The sequence below is a fragment of the Aedes aegypti genome, chromosome 2 (assembly GCF_002204515.2).
Source record: "Aedes aegypti strain LVP_AGWG chromosome 2, AaegL5.0 Primary Assembly, whole genome shotgun sequence".
In the NCBI taxonomy this organism is placed as follows: Eukaryota; Metazoa; Arthropoda; class Insecta; order Diptera; family Culicidae; genus Aedes; species Aedes aegypti.
The window spans coordinates 161970643-161993623 of NC_035108.1; the positions used below are offsets into that span (position 1 = coordinate 161970643).

General features: G+C 36.9%; 1 long non-coding RNA gene across 1 annotated transcript; it reads left to right on the plus strand.

Annotated features, from left to right (window-relative positions):
* Positions 1-10717: 10717 nt before the first annotated feature.
* Positions 10718-10983, plus strand: LOC5572912. Its single transcript, XR_002500133.1, has 2 exons — positions 10718-10825; positions 10900-10983. It is a non-coding gene; the product is annotated as an uncharacterized LOC5572912 (long non-coding RNA).
* Positions 10984-22981: the final 11998 nt, after the last annotated feature.

Below are 22981 nucleotides of genomic sequence, written 5' to 3' on the forward strand. Positions count from 1 at the left end.
TTAGGGGAGTCTTTAGGTTTGATGAAATCTAAAAAATCAAGACGAAACTAAGAGTGCCTTGGTGATCGAGAGTAGGGACACTTAACGCCATTGTGACGTCCACCTCTGGATTCCGAGATATTAAACCTCAATAGATCTACTTTTCCTTTGAATTTTTTTGATTGTGCTATTTTTCTACGAATGTCATAACTCTGAATGTCTGTACCCCGAATACAGTATAATATACTAGAAAGAATGGTAAGCAATCATAAGAAGAAGGTATTTGGTTATTTTCGACTAAACACATTTTGTCAAAAATGCCGAGATCGGTGGAACTCGAAAGAACCGCCAACCAAATAAAGAAGGGTGAATATCAGATGACCCGAAATGGGTTATTCTAGAAAAAGGGATATACGAAGGATTTGCATTTGGTTGATTGACGTTTACAGAAACAACATTCGGTGAATTGACACTCGGCGAAAAGTAGCACAACCAATCGTGTTAAAAATTCTAACCATTGCCTATTTATTAACATTTGGACACTTGGAGAACCTTCTAGACGGTCGAATGTCGAAAGTAAAGTTACATAGTTGTAGCTAAATTTAGCCAGTTCAGCCAAGACAAGCTGAAAGATAAGCTGAAAGAACAGCCTATTTTTAAAAGAAGGGTGAATCGTCTATGAAATGCAAATATATGAAGATGGTGCATATTGACATGATCAAGTACGAAGTATCTTAGACTCCTCTTCAATGCTTATGTTTTTTGAAGGAAGAACATCTCCTGTTCATTACCGTTATCATTTAAAATATTTCAAATCAAAATACTGACCTGAAGTACCGTAAAACGGTTAAAAGGACGTTAATTAAAAAGGCGAGAAATAGAGAAATAATTTTCCGGTAAATGGTCCTTCCGGGTAATGGTTTTCCGGTAAATGATTCATTCCGGTAAATGGTTTTCCGGGTAATGGTCTTCCGGTAAATTTCATTCCGGGTAATGGTTTTCCGGGTAATGTCGAAGAACCGTCCCGTTACGGTATCATCAGGGTGCCTTCTGTGCGTTCCAACGACGGGCTCCAAAACGCAAGGTAGGTACTAGAAACATGATTACGCGCCATGTTCGCAAACTGAAAACTATGCCAAAGTTTGCTTTTTGTGATGGCATTTGGGCATGGGTGCTACCATGTAGTTACATGTTGGCATTGATTGTCGGAATGAACTCGATGAAAGCACCCCTCAGGGCAGATTATGATGCTGCTAGGCTTATCGTCACCTCGATTCGCGAAAACTGATTTTTTGGTGTAATGGAAACTTGTACCGTTTTCATATATCAGGCAGATTGGCAGAATCATCGAAAAGTTTATGACTATAATAAATGTGATCAAACTAATACAATACTAATAATGTCCATCGCTAAATCTTTCAGTTTTACGTAGAAATGAAATCAACCTTGCCTACAATCCTCTAGAAGTTCACTGTTTACGTACCCAAAGAAGTTCTTATATAACCTTGAACGGTCGTTGAACTCACAGTCTTTATTTCAATAACCCTAATGACCATAAATGATATTCATAAAACTTTGAGAGCACTGGTTACGTTTAAAGATCTGAATTCCTCATTCTCAGGCAAACCTGGATATAGCCAACATAACATTTCACGAGCATTGTCAAACAAGTATTTTTCAAATCAATGGAGTTGGATCTACTTCGTCGCAAACGCTATTATTCGTCGTATCAAAGTTGAAATGTTCTACTACGACGGATATTTGAACTTACCTACAATATAGGTTCATCTTCCAAGTGTAATTTTGTGAAAACTGTTATAGTTCGTCCATTTGTACACCAAAAATGCAACTAAAGTACTGTCTTTCGATAAATGAGTTCAGTTCAATTATCCACCTTGCACTTTTCCGCCGAAATTGCATGGACGAAGACGTACCGAGCGAAATCTGATTACACAGCGTAACAAAAATGACATTTTTGCGTGTCTCAAGGATCAAATTATGTGTAGATTTAGGGTTGCTGGATCTGGTGCCATTCTCAGAAATGTTTCAGCACGTCACAATTTTTAGCTACAGGTCGCCAAAGTTGCATAAAACACTGGTTTTATTAATGTTTACATGAAATTAAAGGTACAATTTATCAAACTTTTTTGTAATCTAATTCACCAAACATGCAAATTAGAACTTGAACTTTCATTTCAGACATAATTTGATTGACATTGTGCGATTAAATTTCGATTAAATCGATTTTTTCAACATGTTTGCAATCTCCATACAAAATTCCTCGTTTCTTCTATATGGCAACATAGAACAATTCTCTAAACCATCAAAAAATAACTTTTCCGTATCGAAAGTATTGCAAACTTTAATGATAAGTTTTGTTATACACTTAAAGTTTGAATTCTGTGGCAAATTAAGCCAATATATTACCTTACAAGCTGGCAAACTTGCATGCAAGTTGGCTGAAATAGTCATTTTTGGCATTTTCAACAGTCGATATCTCAAAAACTAGACGTGCTATGATATTTCTGAAAACGGCAATGGATTCAGCAACCCTTATTAAGTGATTAGCGGTATTTTGATGCTGGAGACAAAAACGTGTTCCGCAGTGTTAGCGATCGACTGAGCCACACCACATTATGATTTAAATTTGTTCCTGTCTCTTAAGTGGTGTATTTTGAATACTCACTATACCACAGTCAGCCGTTAGTTGTGAGACGAATCAAAACTGATCACGACCGATATGAAAATGAATTCGACGAATATAGGCTACGGTAAGTAATAGTTTCATTGCATTATTTCTAATAAATGAGCAAGATTTATCAAAGTGTTATTGTATAATGCGAAAGGCGTCTAGGAAAACAATATTTGGGATTGTATCAGTATCATTAACCGTTATATTGAGAAAATTTCAGGTTATCACTAATTTAAGCTTAATACGATGGATATTAGTACATAAATTTACACAAATTTCAACAAAAAATTGTGACATTCTACTCACATTATTCAATATCTCAACGTCAATTAAGATACAGGTTGACAAATTCCCGATAAAGTCATCATTCAACCCGCCCTCACCAAAAAAACGAGTTCAGCATCCTAAGAAGCAATCCGCGAATCGATGATGAATGTTTGAAGCACTTTGGAAGATTAAACGAAATAGAATTCCCACAACAACTTCCATATCAATGGCTTGCAAAGCACTTCAGCAGCCCAATATCGATGGATGATGGATATTCGTTTACTTCTATTAGAAACAGTTATATTATTCATATGTTTCTACGAACGGAAAAAAATATCTAGACACATACACACACACCACCGCTTGCACATGTTCGGAATGATGAAAGCCGGAAAATGTGGAGAAGCGATCCAGTACAATTTCAAAATCGACCCTTAATTCCGATGAATCCGGCCTTTCACGCGTGCTGCAACAAATCTACGATTTTCCCTCCGAAACTGTCTTTTCCATGCCCAAACTTCTGAGCCGGGCCAAATCCTCGTTCATGCATGTGGGCAAGCAAATCGTAACTAGCCGCCCACAGCCCACGTCCGAATCGATACCCTACTTTGATAAGGCAAATCACGTTTTCTAGCTCATGTTTTTGTTCTTTTCAGTTCCGGAATCCCTCTACCTCAGATGAGTAACATCCCTCTTTCAGACAGTATCCTTTCAAATGGTTTGCCATGCACAGGAGAAAAATGAAGATTTGCGTAGGGTTACCATAGTGGTGGAAACATGGGTGGTTTTGTTTTATATATTTGTGGTTGAAATTTAATAAAACTACCCGAGAAGGTTTAAAAAAGCTGACCAAGATCATAATTTGTTGTTCTAAAATAATTACTGACGATCAAATTCAGCTATTGGTTTGTTGGAGATAAGAGATAAAAGATCAAAAATAATATCAAAAATTTATATGGAGAAGTATAAAACAACATCTAGTTAAGATATTATAAGATCAAAACAGCAAGTTTATTGATTGACCAACAAACCAATATCAAAATATGATCTGACAGATGGCGGAGATAAAAAAAAATATCAAAAAGCCATCAACCAGAATCAAACGTCGACCCTCAGATCCAAACACAGAGATGCTAACCAATCAGCTATGCCTATCAGACTAAATTTCGAGGAAATAAGAGCATCAGGTTCTTCGCTTTCTCAGACTACATTTTGCTCCCAGAGGTTGTCTTGGCGTCACACTGTTCAGTTCCGCCATATTGTTATCGAATGTGTTTCATTCCATGTCAAAGAACTCATTTTGATCTTGTTTACATATTTTCAGATGTTGAGCTATAGCGCTGAGATTTATAAAATTTTCGAACATCTTTTCAATATCAAATTGAGATATGCGATCATAATTTGTTCGTTTCGAGATGTGATTTTGATTTTTCCGTCTGCCCGGGTATGGAAAAAAAATCACATTGAGTGTAGAAGTAATCTGTACATTGGATTCTATTGCTGATGATTTCATTGTTACACGTTTGATGTTCTCAAAATTGTGTTAAAAAGATGTTTAATTTAAAAATTTAGGAATTTATGAAAAAACATTCGTTTTATGAATAACCCCAAAATTCAATGGCAGCCGACGTCATGTCAAATGGGTCGGTCACAGAACTCGACCATCTTCGAATAGTTGTAAATTTTATACATGTTCTCAGTATGGTAGAATAAGTGTTTTCCATATATTAATCGTTCATTTTGACTCAAGAAAAACGTTTGAAAATAGCCTATGGGTTTATGTACGCAATTTATTAGAAAAAAAAAGTTCCGAATCTTTTGAGTTTAGGGAAAAAGGAAGGATTTGTACCCGACCAGAACCACATAACAAAATCATAACACATTCCTATCAGCAGCAATTAAAAATAACAGCAGTTGATAAAATTTTGTTATCAAGATGGCTTTGTTCTCAACTTGTTATTTTTTTAGTAACACATTTATAACAACATTTGTTATATTTTTGACATCGCATTTATAAGTTTGTTGCAAATAACATCCGATGTCATAAACAGTAACATAGTTTGCAATAATCTTGTTATTTTGTAATATTTTTGCAACACATTCTGTAATAATTTTGATATAATTGTAACAGGGCTTGTTATATTTTATTTTAATTTGGTGCAAATTTTGTTAGAATTACATGTTTTATAACAACTGGTGATATAAAAAAATCATATCAGGAGAACACATTCTGTTATAATCTTGTTTCATCCGTCTGGTCGGGTAATGAACTATTTGGACTACAAAAAAATTTACACTGAAAAAATGTCTTTATTTTTATCATGAAAAATTCAAAAAATAAAACTCAAATTTCAAATTACACAAAAAAAATATTTTTTCTACATAATCTTTATAGGAAACAGATGTAACAATATTGATAAAATATTTGATAATTTTTTTTCTAAAAACAACTTTTGGTAGATTTTCAACTTTCTTTTAATAAATACGTTTTGAAGAAAACAAAAATCTTGAAATTATTCTAAACCATGATGATTATTGATATCACTACACGAAAGGCCTTTTTTTTCAGTAACTAGCAATTCTCTATCAAGAACAATAAGTTTATGAAAGAACAGGCTATATTTTTCTCCGCTGATTTATTTTTCTTGAAGGAGAACCGCAAATAAGTAATTAAAATTGAATTTTTATTATTTCAATAATACTTGTTGCATTAAACTTGATATCACTCTAAAATGGCAGAGAAGTGATTGTGATAACCATTACGGTTAAAAATAATTTTTGAATGAGCTTCGACTGAGGTTATGTTATTGAAGACTGCTCGACCAACATTGGTCAAGAATAATTTCAAGATGCTTATTTTATCATCAAAACGTATTTATTTTGACAAAAAACTAAAATTTTGAAAATTGATCAAAAGTTGCTCTTGGAAAAACTTTTTTATTAAACATTTCTCCATCATGAAACTTTGTCCCAAACTTTGAGTCAAAACAATATACTCATCTATGAAAAACACTTATTTTAGCGTACTGAAAACATTTGTGAAGTTAAGTCCAAATCTAAGATTAACGCGTACAACTTCTTTTTTTTTCGACTCATTCTAGATGAAATTCGTTAGTCTAAAGTTTGTTTGGTATCAGTAGATGGAGGAGTTCTTGGAGAACGTGTTTTTCATGGTCACAATACAATATTTTGCCAGGGTCATAGTTTTGGGGGCATTTGCGTCTCATGAGTTTTATTTGGCTTTATTTTTTATTTAAGTTTAATAAAAAATAAATATAGAGGACTGTAACAGTTTTTTGAGGGAGAAATTTGTTCCTTTGATTAGAGACATCTTATATCAATACTAGCTCATGGGTTTTGAGTAAAACAGAGCCGCATATCATACTTATATGAAGGTTCAACGACGGCTCTCCAAAATTAGCCATTTTTTCGAAAATATGTTCAAATCTCCTATGATCCAGGTATGAACCCATTTTATCATTTGATATGGGCGAATGCCGGAGACAAGGCCTGTGAAGAATCTCACCCCATCGTTGATGTTTTAGAAGCTTTCATCCCAGAGATATTGAACTCGATGACTGCATGACAAAATTTGAAGGTATGCTTCCAATTTCTCTGTAGTAAAGTGAAAGTACCAGATAAAAATCATGTCCAAAGTAAAAAACTGAGTCCAAAAAGATTAAACAATACAAAAAAGAACTAACATTTATGTTTCATTCACATTTGCTTTATAAAAACTATCATAAAACAGCATGATATGACGATTTTCGCATTTTTTTCATGGGCCATACTGTAGAGCTACTAGGCACTGGTGTTTTTAATGTGGCACAAGCTATACTACATACAAATATATGATTTTTAGTTGTTTTCATATTTGTTTCACACAACGAATATAAAAAGCTTTAAAATGGTAAAACAAATACAAATAGTTATTCTGAGCTGTACTGCATTTAGTACTCTGAACATAAATAGTTAAATTGGTGTACACTATAAATAGAGATACATATATCAATTCAGATTTTATACTCATTGTGACTCTTTTAGTCCACATATAATTGAATAACTACTTGGGTTCTTTCTGGCCACCGTAACAAATGAGAAACGACCAGAAATCTGTATAGTTGAACAATTTCATTTTTGGATTAAAACTTTGCATTCGATATCCATTAGTGTGGGACAAAATTTAGATTCTCGCTCCAGTCCACTTTTTGGATTGCATTTAGGTCCTATAACAACTGTGCAAAATTTCAGCTCGATCGGAGAAACTATATTTTAGCGCCAGCCGTTCAAAGTTTGTATGGGATTTACTTTGGGAAAACTTACTTTTGCAAAGAAAAATCGCCAGATGTCGCCCATTGATCTCTATAAAAATTCTGAACACAGACTTCGATAGGTATTTTAACGATGAAGAATATTGCCAAAGACCGCGAAACAATCCGATACATGTGAAAAAAGTTAATCAATGAAAATTTATTGGCAGCGCGACGTTGATTAGCACGTAAAGGAATAACAATAATAACAAAATTTCCGAATAGTCTATGCTTAATAACTTTTTTCACAAGCATCGGATTGCTTTGCGGTCTTCGGCAATGTTGTTCATCGTAGAAATACCTATCAAGATCTGTGTTCAGAATTTTATAGAGGCCAATGGGCGGCCTCTGGCGATTTTTCTTTCCAAAAATAAGTTTTCCCATAGTAAATCCCATACAAACTCTGAACGGTTGAAAATATAGTAAAATATAGTTTCTCCGATCGAGCTGCAATTTTGCACAGTTGTTATGGGACCTAAATGCAATCCAAAAAGTGGACTGGAGCGAGAATCTAAATTTTTCATATAACCGTGTCCCAGCCTAAATTCCATACGATATTTGATTGGCAAGGAAAGCTCTCAATCCATAAATGTAGAAGTGCTCGTAAGACCACTGCGCTAAGATGCAGGCTCTGCCCCAGTTGGGGTATAATGTCAGAAAGAGGAATATGAAAATATATCATTATATATCATCGATAATATAGATTCTAAATTTATGAAAACTATGCCTCTTTCTAAATCCCAATTTGCTTATCAAAGCGGAAAATCAACGGTCTCAGCACTGCACACGCTAGTGAACAAGATCGAGAAAACCTTTAATGCAAAAGAAATCGCTCTTATAGCATTTCTTGATATTGAGGGCGCGTTCGATAACGCTTCTTATTCGTCTATAGGTTCGGCAATGTTGAGGAGAAACTTCGACCCATGCATTGCAACCTGGATACATGCTATGCTAGCAAATCGACAGATCTCATCTGAGCTGAGTGATTCGGGCATTACTGTAATGGCTACAAGGAGATGCCCTCAAGGGGCAGTACTTTCTCCCTTATTGTGGTCATTAGTGGTGGACGAACTGCTAGATAGCTTAGAAAGAAGGGGTTTTGAAGTTGTTGGATACGCAGATGACGTTGTCATTATTGTACGAGGCAAATTTGACAGCGTTATTTCATCAAGGATGCAAATTGCTCTCAATCACACACTCTCCTGGTGCCAAAAAGAGAAACTAGAAATAAACCCTCAAAAACAACAATTGTACCGTTCACAAAAAGACGAAAGGTATAACTCCACCCTCTTTTCTTGAACCAAATACAATTAGTTTACTCAAATGAGGTCAAGTATCTTGGCATCACACTTGACGCAAAACTAAATTGGAACACCCATCTTCAAACAATCATAATTAAAGGTCTCAATTCACTCTGGGTTTGCTCAAAGACCTGTGGTAAAACATGGGGTCTAAAACCCAGTATGATCATGTGGATCTATAAAACAATCGTTCGGCCTAGAATAACCTATGCGTCCCTTGTTTGGTGGCCTAAGACAAAGGAAGCTACGGCTAGAGCTAAGCTGAACAAAATTCAACGTACTGCCTGTATTGCCATAACCGGTGCAGTTCGTAGTACCCCCTCGTTTGCCCTAGATGCTATACTCAATCTGCCCCGGCTGGATCAATTCATAAAGCTGGATGCTGAGAAAAGTGCTCTTAGGCTAAAACGATCAACAGTCTTACTGTCAGGGGACTTATCAGGTCACCTCAGTATATTAAATGAATTTTCGATAAATCCTATTGTTGAGAAATGTAGTGACTGGATGGAAAAAGTGGTAAACTATGACTCGCCATTCACGGTGCCCTTTCCTTCTCGTGAGGGATGGGAAGGAGGTGGACCCACCATTTCACCGGGATCTATTAAATTCTACACAGATGGTTCAAACATGAATAATATGACAGGGTCTGGAGTATACGGGCCGAAAACCAAAATCTCTGTCTCTCTTGGACAGTGGCCTACAGTTTTTCCAGCAGAAGTCTATGCAATCAAGGAATGTGCGCAGCTGTGTCTGAAAAGAAATTACAGACATGCCACCATCTGTATTTTCTCTGATAGTCAAGCAGCGCTTCAATCTTTGAAGGCTTTCACTTGCAACTCAAAACTTGTGTGGGAATGCATTCTTGCACTGAAATCCCTAGCTGAACGCAATCGAGTTAAACTATATTGGATCCCAGGACATACGGGTCTAGAGGGTAACGAAATTGCCGATCAGCTAGCAAGGAATGGATCAACCAATATGTTCATTGGTCCAGAGCCATTCCTTGGCATTTCAAACTCTGCACTAAACACGGAATTGAACAACTGGTTGTTCAGTCAAATTCAATCAAATTGGCATACAATTTCCAATGCGAATCAGTTCAAAAGGTTCGTAACAATAAACACGACACAAACACAAAAACTTATAGGTCTCAACAAAAGGGATCTCAGCACATACATCGGTCTAATAACTGGTCACTGCCCAAGCAGATACCACTTATACAAGATCGGTGTCGTCCAAAACACAAATTGCCGTTTCTGTGACGAGACGGACGAAACCTCACAACACCTTCTCTGCTCTTGCAGTGCACACATCCATCGTAATATTTGGCAAGCACTACTTACAGCCAGCTGATATTTGGAACGCATCCCCCAGGGAGGTGGTTAGCTTTATTAGGCTGATCACGCCAGATTGGGGGAACTACAACACTGCAACCTAGGACTTCTGCCCATCAATGGCCGATGGTTCAAAGTTCAGTCAAATGCGCAAAGTATTCCGGAGGCACATTTACTACTGGAAAACATTGTGTACATAGAGTAATAGGGTATATCACAATAGTCCTAACAAATGGACGCAGTGATCCCACACCCGACAGAAGAAGAAGATCATCGATAATTTCTCAACAATTTCTTGTAGCCCAACCAACTTTACTCCGTAAGTTAATGGATGTTTTCTGGAATCATGCTTGAATCATTTCTCCCGAATCCATCCTGCAACCCTAACCACCCTTCGAAGGAGATTCACTTTCCGTTCCGTTCCGGAGACTTTGCGTCGGTGGGCGGCAAAATCGTGTTCTGGCTGGCCGAAAAAAAGGTTCTGTTTTGATTGCAAACAACCATGTTCGATGCTTGGTTTGTTGGAAATTTACGAGCAAACAGCATCCACCCATCCGATTCAGAGGAGTTGGTTGGGTATGGGTATAGGCAAAAGCCAAGCCATACCTGCGCTCATCTTCCGAACCGCGTTCGGCCTTCAGTTTATGCATTTCAGTGTATCTATATGGTATATGGTAGGTATCTCTGTACCGGGTTCTATCCGACTATCGTTGTTGCAAGATTGTTGCTTCTGTGTGATATGTGCTTGTCGGTTGGATGAGCAGGCGATCTTTAACAAACCGGACCTGACACCGATTCCGAATCCTGCTAGAATTAAGTAATCACTAGAAAAAAAATCCATTTGGCATGTGCACATATAAAAGCCTTCCGAGCGCCAGAGTTTGGTATCATATTCAATTCTCGTCAGATCAGAGGAAGTACGGAAAGATGGCAAAATTTGTGGTAAGAATTTGTTGGTTGGAACCCAGCGAAAGGTTACATTACACTCCAATCTAACGTTGGCTACTTTTTGTTAGACAATTTGTTTTTGGATGCTCGTAGCAATAGTTTCCATCCATGCCAAACCGGCGTCACCGGATGCAGATGCAACGATCACGAAACAAGAACAGGAAGTCAACCCGGATGGATCCTTCAGCTACGCATTTGAAACGAGTAACGGAATTAAAGCGAGTGCTTCGAGTACGGATGGTGCAAAAATAATAGGGGAATATTCTTACACCGGGCCGGATGGCGTTCTGTACATGGTGCGATACGTTGCCGACGAAACAGGTTTTCATCCTGAGGGCGCTCATATTCCAAAGTGAAATCGGAACAAGATGTATCGGTAGCGAATTTAGTTAAGGTTAGCCAATGGAATAGAGAAATTTTGTTAAAGAAAATCTGAAAATGTCGGCATCGTTTTATTGATTACTACTACAGTACCTCTCCTAGAATATAAAATAAATTTCATTTTATATTACGAAATCATTTGTTTGAACTACGAAGTCAGCATTGTCTATCTAAATAAAAATGGAATGGTGTTTGTATGTCACGGAATGGCTTAAGAACGAGTTAACGGATTTACCTGATTCTTTCGCATTTAGGTTCTTGAAGTGTTCCGGCGTATTTGTATGTACACAAAGTTGAAGTGCAGCCTTGAGTACAAATATTTCGAATAGTTAATGGAAAGGTCGTAATATGTACGAAAATTTGTTTTACGAAATAGATATAAATTTAAAAAAATCAAAAAGTTTTTCTCAGTGTGAGTTAATTAGGAAAGGATCATAATAAAAATGGCTGATTTCTTTAGCGCAAAGCAGAAGACATGACAATTACGGCAACAAATCTCCAGGTTTTCCACTCAGATAAGTCAATTGTTTGCACTTGGCTCACCGGACAATAATGATGCTTTTTCCATTTGATCTTCTTCGCCTGGCTTCGCCCGCCCGACAACAGCGATGATAAAAAGGTAAACTCTTGTTCCCACCTGGCTTCAGGGAAAATAAGTTTGCAAAAAGAAAAAAAAAAAACGCGAAACAAGGGAATAAAAAAGTGAATCTGAATAATTTCCGACCAGCACCTTTGGATATGAAGGTAGTAGCTAGTCTGGTGCCCAACGACCGACGCCGAAGGAAAATGATGAAAAACCTATTTATCCGCTTGTTTTCTTTTTATTCTATCCGGAGCATTTTTTTCTCGCTCGCTTTGGCTTACCATAGTCCCATGATCACCGTAATGCCTGGCCGGAGGGTGTTGAAAACGCTAATGAATTACCTGGAAGGGAAGAGGGAAAAGCGAACGCCAATATTAGCCCAGGTTGACCTTCTGTACTTCGTGTATTTGAGTTTTGAATTTAAGATACCGGAGAAAATTAGAACATGAATCATAAATGTTAAGGCAGTTCAAAAGATATTTTTTGCGAGGGCATTGAGGGGATTCAATCGAAGTGGAGTTTTCCATTAGCGTGGGTGAGGCATCTCAGTGCAGAGTAGGGACATTTATAGCTACTAATGTTAAGGGAAAATTCCTATATTCGTTTGTGAAAATTTAATGCATTTTCCAGTTATTTGAATCACAATGAGTTAAGATTCGATACCTCATTTATTGCTAGATATAAATAGTTTTCATGTATAGAAAACACGTGGTAAGGCCTGTATTCTAAAAAAATGCACCAGAGAAAAGTGTTCGCCAAAAACCTGTTTTAAGTCGGATTTTCTTGAAACTTTCAGGGAATAAACTAATACATATGAATTATGTTTGGGCATAATTTCTTTATTCAATGTCTTTCTCTTTGCTGAAAGCTCGCCCCTTCCCTTAAAACCCCTCAGAACATTTTGTGCAATGGTGGAGCCAACCTTTTTAGTCACTTTCATTCATAATTTCATCAATTCCAGCTCGTTTTTAACACCTTAGAGGATTTTCGAACTTTGGCCTTCATTGTAGCCCAAAACCTATCCACCGGACGAACTTCTGGTAAATTTGAGGGGTTGGCAGTTTTTGGATCAAAAAACAACGTTATTGTCCTGTACCGATCCAACGTCGATCGCGTTTTGTCCATTTTTTCTTCCTTATGTCTTCCGGAACATCAAACCGTGATTTGGCAACGTAGAATTCCAGCTCCTGTATCAGATTTTCGTCTTCCTTGATGTAGGTTTCGTCATCCATAACCACACATTTCGCTTTCGTTAACCACCAGGCGGAACTCTTGGCCTTCAGAGCCGCGTCGCGAATCGAAAGGTTCGGATTACGCTTGAAATAACCCAACACATTCCGGGCCTTCACAGGGTCAGCTGTCTTTGATTTTGTTCCAATTCCAGCCCGCCGCTCGGTCGTCTGGGACTCCTCAAAAGATTTTACCACCCGAAAAACAGTTGTATGGGTGATTCCAGGTTGTCTTCCGAACCATCTCATGCTCGCAGTCGGATTTTCCATGACGGCGTGCAAAATTCTCCGGTGATTTTCATCTTGTTTCGATGCCATCTCAATAATCAAAGATCCGATTTTTATGAAATTTTGCACATGCAAACAATACACTCCAATCTAGTTATTCCCAGATTTTCATCAATTTTTATCCACGGACAAAAAAGTTATACACGGATAAAGATTGTGCATTTTTGCGAGTACAGGCCTTAAACGTAGGTTTAGCTTGACTTACATGAAGATTCTTTTCACATACTCGTCTATAGAACTATACTGCAGCTGGTATACTTTCATTCCGCCAACTGCCGCAACACGAAAATTTACGCTTCAAAACAGCTGGAAACGATAGGGTCGCTATCTTTGATCAAGTAGATCGAATCCTCCGCGAGATTGCCAATTAGAGTCTCCCTCTGTGGCTAGAGTCCACTGGCATGAAGAGATTAGTTGGAAGCTACCCCCTCCAAACATAAACAAGCAGACTTTCCCTAGATTTTCCGTAGTGAAGTTGACTCCACGGTGTTTAGAACGTTCGTACTGGAACTTTTGCGGACAAAATACCCGTTATGCAGACGACTCTCTTTCTCAACGTGGAATAGATATCGGTATACCCGGCGCCGATCTGACACTCTGTCAAAGTCTTCCAGCTGAGTGTTCGGTTTTCTATGCCGAAGCAGCCATCTCGCAAGCGAGTGCTCCAATCCCAATCATCACCGGTTCCGATCGGGTCCTATCAGCCTTCTCAACCGTGGATACAGGGTATACTCCTGGAACAGTCACCTTTACCTGAGTCCCTGGCCATTGTGGTATCCAAGGAAATGTGGCGGCAGACTTATCAGCTGGTACGGGACCCTCTTCGTTGCACTTTCAGACGTAAAACGCTGGGTTGCTAAATCCGTCAGAAACGTAGCTTCATGCACATCCGCGCCATCGTTTCAACCAACCTGCAAGAAACCTCTTACCTACACACGTGTACGGAAAAATATTTTAATTGTTAAACCCACAATGGTGAGATCCTTTGGCGGGGCTCAAAGGCTGGCCCCTCTGGCCCTCCTTCCTTATCCCTTTTTCATGGGTGCTTCTTATCAGAACTAGCCAGAATGTGCTAAAATTCGCCTTGATAAAGAATTAAAATAAAAGGTAAACACGCAACAATTCAAAAATTTGATCAGTGTAGTTATATTGCAAAGTGGCATATCGGGATAAGAAAGATATCGAAATATTTAGGAAGAATTTGTAAACAGAATGAATGGACCAAATTAAGTATTAAATTATTATTTTCTAAAAAAAAGTTTAAGAATTGTTAAAATGGGTTTTGCTGAAAAAAAAAAAGCATTTATGATTTTTTTATGTTGAACTTCAAATACCGTATAATATGTCAGCCCTTTAATAGTCGTTTTCTTTCTCTCAGTTTTATATGTAAACTTTCTAATTCCTGTATAAGTTGTGACAATTTTTTTATTATTAATTTTATAGTATAACTCTCTAGTTAATGAACGGATTGTTATCTACTGATTGTGATAAACCCCTTTAAAAAGTTTTTTTCCAATGATTACTTATATTGCCATTGTTTTGGAACTGGTGAATTAAACGTATGTTTAAAGAACTATTATATTAAAGACTAAATATTGAAAATAGATTCCATGTTTGTCCTCTTATTCAATTTCAAAATATAAAAAAAATCAACTATACGCCTTTTTTGCGACACTGTTTCAAGATTTTTATCAGGGTAATGAGTTCACTCTTAAAATGAAAATTACGAGCAGCATTGAAATTCAACAAAGAAAAGACTCAACTAGTATGAAGCCGCTACAAAGTGTTTTCGTTACCTTAAGTGAAAAATGTAATCAATTATTGAAGCAATCCCTAGATGAGTGGGATGGTGGCTTCATCTAAAGCCGGGGTGTCACCGCCAGCGTCCACAGTCAGTGGAGACAGGAAAACAGGAAAACCAGTTTTCAGTTTGAGTTGAAGGTGGCAACCGCCGCGTCCCGCAACGGAACTTGAAAGGATACACTGACTGCCGAAGAGGCGTCGGTGGAGGCGACGACGCCAAACAATAGGGAAGCCACTGCGCCGTAAGAATGCGGCTTAAGCATTCTTATAACTTATAAGACAATGGAAACTTTGTCATTGTCTGTATCGTATAAACCGACATGGGACTGTGGCAGTGTTCAAAGTTGATGTACCCGAACAGGAATGAATTAATCGGTATTATTATGGTTTTGGCCTTCCTTAGCCGAGTGGTTAGAATCCGCGGCTACAAAGCAAAGCCATGCTGAAGGTGTCTGGAATCGATTACCGGTCGGTCCAGGATCTTTTCGTAATGGAAATTTCCTTGACTTCCCTGGGCATTGAATATCATCGTACCTGCCACACGATATACAAATGCGAAAATGGCAACTTAGGCAAAAAAAGCCCTCAGTTAATAACTGTGGAAGTGCTCATTGAACACTAAGCTAATAAGCAGGCTCTGTCTCAGTGAGGAGAAAAGTATTAACAAATCTGGTATGCACTATCCTAGTTTGGTATTATTTTTTTTTTGCTCGGGTAGCGGTGGCCAACAGAATTCCACTTTTCCCGGGGTGATGATGTCGTGGATGATTAGGGAGGGAAAGGACTTTCTCTCCACTCCAGAACGCGAGCCACGTGCGCTCGATGGTAAAGTCACGCGAGAAAGGCTTTTGTTTATCATTCAGATTTTTTCTGCTGCTCGACTAGAGCTCTTTTCAAGAAGCTCGCAATGTTTTTATTCGCTCGATTGTTTCGTCATCGTGGCGTTCTTTTTTTGGTTCCTGAATGGGTTAGGTTGTCCCGCCGAGAGTTCGGCTTACCTGGGAAAATGGTTGCTAGCTGGATGGGGTGTGTGATTGGTTTTGAGATTTGCATGATGATTGCGAATGAAGAATGTTACGATTATTACAGAATTGAAGTGTACCATATCGAGTTTACTTGATTCAAGTAAGGGATCGGACTGTTTTGGAAGGTTATTTAAATACTTTAATTATTTTGAGCTCTGAATTGGTGCATATTGAAAATAATTTGAGAATTATAAACCAGATTCATAGAACTATTTTGTAATATCGATTGTTGTTATCACTGAGAGTACCAACTACGAATTTGATTCTTCTTTTTCTGGCGTTACGTTTCTTCTGGGACTAAGCTCGCTTCTCGGATTAGTGTTCTTGGGGGCTGTTCTTAAATCACGTGGTAGTTTTTTCGGATTTTCAGACCCCCCCCTTCCACTCTCACGTTATTTTGTCCGTAATTCGTCTTCTTGGCATTACGTTCTCACTGGGACAACGCCTGCTTCTCAGCTTAGTGTTCTCATGAGCACTACCACTGTTACCTATTAATTTAGAGCTTTCTTTGTCAAAGTTGCCATTTTTGCATTCGTATATCGTGAGCAGGTACGATGATACTCTATGGCCAGGGATATCCAGAAAATTTCCATTATGAAAAGATCCTAGACCGACCGGGAATCGAACCCAGACCACTTCAGCATGGTTTTGCTTTGTAACCGCGTACCTGCCACATGATGTACGAATGCGAAAATGGCAATTCTGGCAAAAAAGCTCTCAGTTAATAATTGTGAAAGTACAGCCAAACTTTTTTTTACGCTCCAAAAATTCCAACTTACGCTCCAGTCTGAACAAAAAAATATCCATATATCATGGGTTTCAACTAATTTTCACAAACCGGAAGTCACCATATTGGATTCCAAAATGGCGTCAGACTATGGCTTACGTCATCCGTATTGATACCCTTAAGAAGAACCACGGATAAACCCCATATCTTCGTAAAACTTCTTTAGAACAAACGAAATGCTTTTTAACGCTTCTGATTCTTATTACGCTTTCTTTTTACGCTCCGAATTCCAACTTACGCTATCTCTTCTTACGCTCCAATTCTTTTTGCGCTCCCCTAGTTAGGGGTGTAAAAAGAGGTTTGGCTGTAATCATAATGTAATCATTAGCTGAGAAGCAGGCTCTGTCCCAGTGAGTCCGTAATGTCAAGAAGAAGAGGAAAATGCCGTGAATTTGAGTTGCAAATGATGTAATTTTCTGTCACGTTGAATCGAATATTGTTCGTATCACAAAAAATGGACGTAATTTTACTGGAATGGCGTACTTTCAAGTTCAAATACCATTTACGGGTTGTAGGACATTCCCCAGAATGGACACAGGCGTCAATTCACCCAAAATATTATTTTGGTAAAATCATTATTTTGGATCTCAAGCGAATAAAATCGGAATTAAGTCCAAAAAACCTTTTCAAAGGCGAGTGTTTGCTTCCCTTGTCTCAGGCAAACCATTTAAGGGGCCGTTCATAAACCACTTGATCATCTATGGGAGGGGCATGGATTGGCCAAAGACCACGGCATCTGCTTAACATGCTTGTGCTACTATCGTTTCCCTGAATATCATTTCCCCCGAAAGCCAGCTCTCCGAATGACCCATTTTCCTAAATGACTCGTCTCCCCGAAAAGTGACGCGGTTCTAACAGGTGCAAGAATAGTCTTTAGGGACTGGGTGCTGACTAGAAAGTATGCTAAGCAACTAAAAGAAGAAGATAATACAGATTATAAGGTTATCCTCTACTAAATACATCTTGCCAAAAATGCCGATGATGGTGAAACTCGAAAGCACCGGCAGATGACCAGTTCGTTCACCATCTTGAAACGCAAAAATATATGCCATTTATAAAAGCTAAAAAGTTTTCGGGGAGTAAGGTTATTCGGGGAAACGGGGTGTTTCAGGGAACCGACATACATGGAAAAGTAGCACATCTGTTATGTCACACTATGTTTTATTATGAAACTTGACGCAAGCTTTTGATTTTTTTTATTTCCACAGTTATTATTCCTTCTTTTAAAATTAGCTGTTCTTTCTAATTGAATTTTCAAAGGGTGATCTGTATCCGTGTAATATTCTTTGTATGTACACAATAGATTGTGCTACTTTTCCCCAAATGTCGGTTCCCGAATGCCAGTTCCTCGAATGACCCGTTTTTCCGAATGCCATTTCCTCGAATGGCCCGTTTCCCAGAAAAGTAGAGCAGTTCAAATAGGAGCTATAATAGTTTTCAATTGCAGGACGGTGAATTAGGAAGAATGATAAGCCATCAAAAGAAGTAGGTATTTGGTCATTCTCGACTATACGCATGTTGCCAAAAATGCTAAGGACGGTAAAACTCGTAAGAACCGTAAATCAAATATAGAGGGGTGCATCAGAACCAGACCAGTACGTTCACCACCCTAAAATGTATAAAGTCATGACATATATGAGTGCCAAAAACTTTTCAGGTAAGTGGGCTATTCGGGGGAACGGGATATTAGGGGAACTGGCATTCGGGAAACCGACATTCGGGGAAAAGTAGCACGGCCTACAAAACAAATTGTTGAAGTTTGTTATTTTTGTTTTCATAGCACATTCTCTTTTCTTTTGAACATATGCTGTCTTCCTAGGTTTATAGTCTTCATAATTGTGTTGATTAATGAAACACAATGACAGTAGAAAATTTCTATTGTCTTTGGTATTTTCCTTTTACAGCAAAACCTTATAGTTACAACATATCGTAGTCTGTGTGCACTAGGGTAGCCCATATTAGTCAGACTCCAATAAACTACTGTGAAAATTTGAACAAAATCCATCAATTCTAAGGAGGGGCTAAACGAGCTTGAAATGTGTAAGGATAAAATCGTCAAAATATGTGAAAATCGTCCAAATTATTGTAATTACATTTCTGACCATATGTGGCGTTGTCTTAATTTTTAGAATTTATGAATAAAGGTGGTAGGATCCATCATTGATAACAAATAAAATTTACAGGAAAATGTGTGCACTGTATTGCATTCTCTAACCGAAACACAGTGAATTTTAAGTTAAATGTTACTACTAGCATAGCATAGCATAGCATAGACTGACTGTACATGTCAATGGTTGCTATTCCGTGATTGATCGGAGCTGGTAAGAATTGCACTACGATCCAAATAAATAAGGGATGGGAGTTTCCGCTTACTCTCGAAGTACAATTTTAGCAGATCTAATATTATTGATCAATAACGGCGCCGACCAAGTCCTTACAGTCAGTTGGGATGGGGAAGGAATGTTAGGGTGTAATGATTGTTGCTTCTAGAGACCGAGAATACCTTTGCATCTCCATAATCACCACGGGAAGGGTGTTTATTAGTGAGGGAGGAAAAGATCTGGGAGTCACCTCTGGTCGATGATGCGATCCATGTGAATTTTAAGTTAAATGTTACTACTTACGATTTATCTAGATTTAAACAGCCTAAAAATCTCTTGTTATATTTTTTTTCTGGGGGATATCCCATTGTGGGAAATGGTTTTCTGGGGAATGTCTCATTCTGGAAAATGGCGTTCTGAGGAATGTCATTTTGGGGAACGTCATTTTCGGAAATGTCGTACAATCATTTTACGTCATATCATTTTTTACATCGGGTTTTTTGGTCATCATGAAATTTACGTCATATATAATATTAGTATTTTCTTAGTATGTATTTTTCACTAATCCTAATTATTTCAGATATGCCTGAGCCATTGTGTTTCTTCAAGGATCCGCCCAGGAATTTCATTAAGAAAATTTCCAGGCATTGTCCAATGTAGGGGTTCCTCAAGAAATTATGCCTGGGCTTCAGATATTTGGAATTTGGTTAGCAATTTCATCTATTTATATTTCTAGCCCTTCCTTTTTGAATTTTCCTTTGGAATCATTCCAGATAATACATGAAAAAACGATCCTATAGCATCCGATCAGTAAACTACAACAAAATTGTATCACAATCATATCAACATTTGTTACAAACAACAAGTTTTGTTTCATTTTTGTTAGTTCTGAGTTCATTGAGAATCCTCATAGTTTGTTAAGGATTTTATTACTCAGTTGAAATAAAATCAGTTATAATAATAATTGCTGCTTTAAGATTTTTTTTGATTACAGCCATATTTATAACACAATTTCTTACAAGGAATCTGAATGTAATTGCTTAGGTGCCATCCCCAAATTGGATATCGTTCAAAGGGGAGGAGGAAGTTGGCTCAAGCGCTCCGATTCATAGAAAAAAGAGATATTCATACAAAAAGTGTTACGGAGTGGTGAGGGGGGAGGGGAATGCCAAAAGTTTCCAGTTTTAGGGTTATGTAATAAATCGGCGATGTTATACATGGTTAATTTTATTTCATGTTAAGAAAAAAACACACAAATTGTGTTGTTGTCAGCTATGGAAAATAACACAATGAGTAATATTTTGTTTAAATTCAATCATATTTTGTTTCAATTTGGTTTAACGTAGAGGGAATTTCGTAAAAAAATGTGTTGTTTTAACTATTAATCAATGAAAATTACAACATATTTCGTTTCAAAAAACGTTCTATCTATCTCCCAAACTTTGTAACAATTCAGTTGTAACCCACTGGTCGGGAATTCCATCAGGAATTCTTCAGGCAGACCTCTGGGATTCCAGTATTTCTCTTTATGTCTTTACAATTTTTCTTTGAAAAAATTTCTTTTTCCTAAAATTCTCAACAAAACTTGAGAAATTTTAAAATTTTCTATTAATTTAATTACAAGCTCTGAAATATACATTATACCGAGCTATATCTATCAAATCTTGGAAACAAATTGATTTCTTCTGGATTTTTTTATTTTCCTAGGAAGTACCTAATCTTAGTTTTTGTATTTTCTCTGTAAGTCATCACATATTAAAACAATTTTAGGGCTGCATCCAATACTTTCCAAAAGATTTTACCATGAATACCTTCAGATTGTTCTTCATAATTCATAATTATTCTTTGATATTGAAAGGAGATTTTTCAACACATAACTTCTTGGAAAACATATTTTTTTGCAAGAGAGATTAAAAAATAATATGATTTTCCTTGCATTTTATTTTTTAATCTCTCTTGCAAAAAAATATGTTTTCCGAGAAGTTATGCGTTTTTTTTTCTTGAAATTTCTTTTCAATTTCAAAGAACAATTATGAGTTACATTTTCATGGTAAACCCTTTGAGAAAGTATTGGATGTACCCCCAAAAAAAATCTTGTTTCAATATGTGAATTCAAGGAGTTCCTGAACAGATTTGTGCAATATTTCAAAAATTAAAAATGTGGAAAAATATCTGAATGAAATTGTGAAGGAATTGCCCGATGCAGCTCCTGAGGAAATTATTGTAAATATTTTGGAGGACTTGAAAAATAATTCTTGGACAATACATCGTTATTGCTTTCTAACTCGTGATTGCAAAAATCCATCTAAAATATATGTAACATTTCCAGTTATGTCAAATTATGTGTAAGCTTCATTCAAATCGGTTCATTAATAACTCAGATCTAACCCTCTAAACCTGATCTTTCGGAAATTTAATGATCTTTGAAAATCTTTCGGAATTTGAATGATCTTTGAAAAAAAAATGGTATGTTATTTCTGGAAGAATCCTAAATGATATGCACAAAATTTCATAAGATAATACTTTGGGATTTTTTGTTGTTTTTTTTTCTCATGGATATATCTAAAAGAATTTTTGGAAGAACTCTTACAAACATTTCATTAAAAATCTTCTGAAAAAATTTCAGAGAAATGATTGATGGCAAAATCATATAAAATCGAACAGAATATTCGAAATATTATGGCAAAGTCTCAAATGAAATGCTGTTTGATAGTCCCAAGTGAAAAAAATTGTTGAAAATTTCTAAGAAGTTTTTACAAAAGTTTTGAATTAATTCACGAATAAATAAAACATCGGCAGTATCCTTGAAAACATCCCCAAAGGAATTGCGAGTGTAATTCCTAAAGCAAAAGAAAGCGTTTTTGACAGCAATAAGATTGTTCATCAGTGGAACTTTTATGAAGAAACAAGAATACTTAAACATATTCGTAAAACATTAATTGTTTGGAATAGTCTAAAACTAATGCACTCATGTTTTGTGTTTTCAAAAGCAATACGTTTAATAGGAAAATAACCATCATCGTTTTACGAAAATTCAAAACCGTTTTTTTTTTGTCAAAATTTTAGCAATGTTCATGACAATCTATCATTGTGTATTACATTTATTATCTGTAATAAGATGATAGATTTTCTTGAGATTTGAGATTGAAATTTATGTGTACACGACGGACACGTGTCAAATGTGTAAACTGAAATTGAAATTGCGAAAAGAAAAAAACGTGCTCCATTATGGATCGAACCCATGACTCCCTATTCGCGGAGGCGTCAACCTACAAGCTACGGAGCCCCTTGAGACTCCATCGCTCGGAAGTCATCAACATCAACATGATCAGACATCATTCGATATGACTGATATTGTGTAAATCTGAAATGCTGCTGCAATCTGTCTTAGGAAACTCATGGAGAAACTGTATGAAATACTTGAATCCCGTGTCCATAATTGGCCGGTTCGAAAATGTTGGTCAATTGGATTTTTACTATTCAAATCTTGAGGTTTTTAACAAACTGGAATATTTATAAACCGGTAAATGGATCAATTATTCAGCAATAAGACCAATCAGTGTTTTGGAGTCTACTATGCTCACCGTTAAAAAGATATATGGTTTATGTTTTTTATAGTATAACATTGCATGCAAAAAGCGTTCACAAATTTGTGTAATGGTTGATTTCACGTCAAATTTGTGAATGCACTTTTGAGGTAACTATCACTTTCTTGACAAACACCCAAAAGACC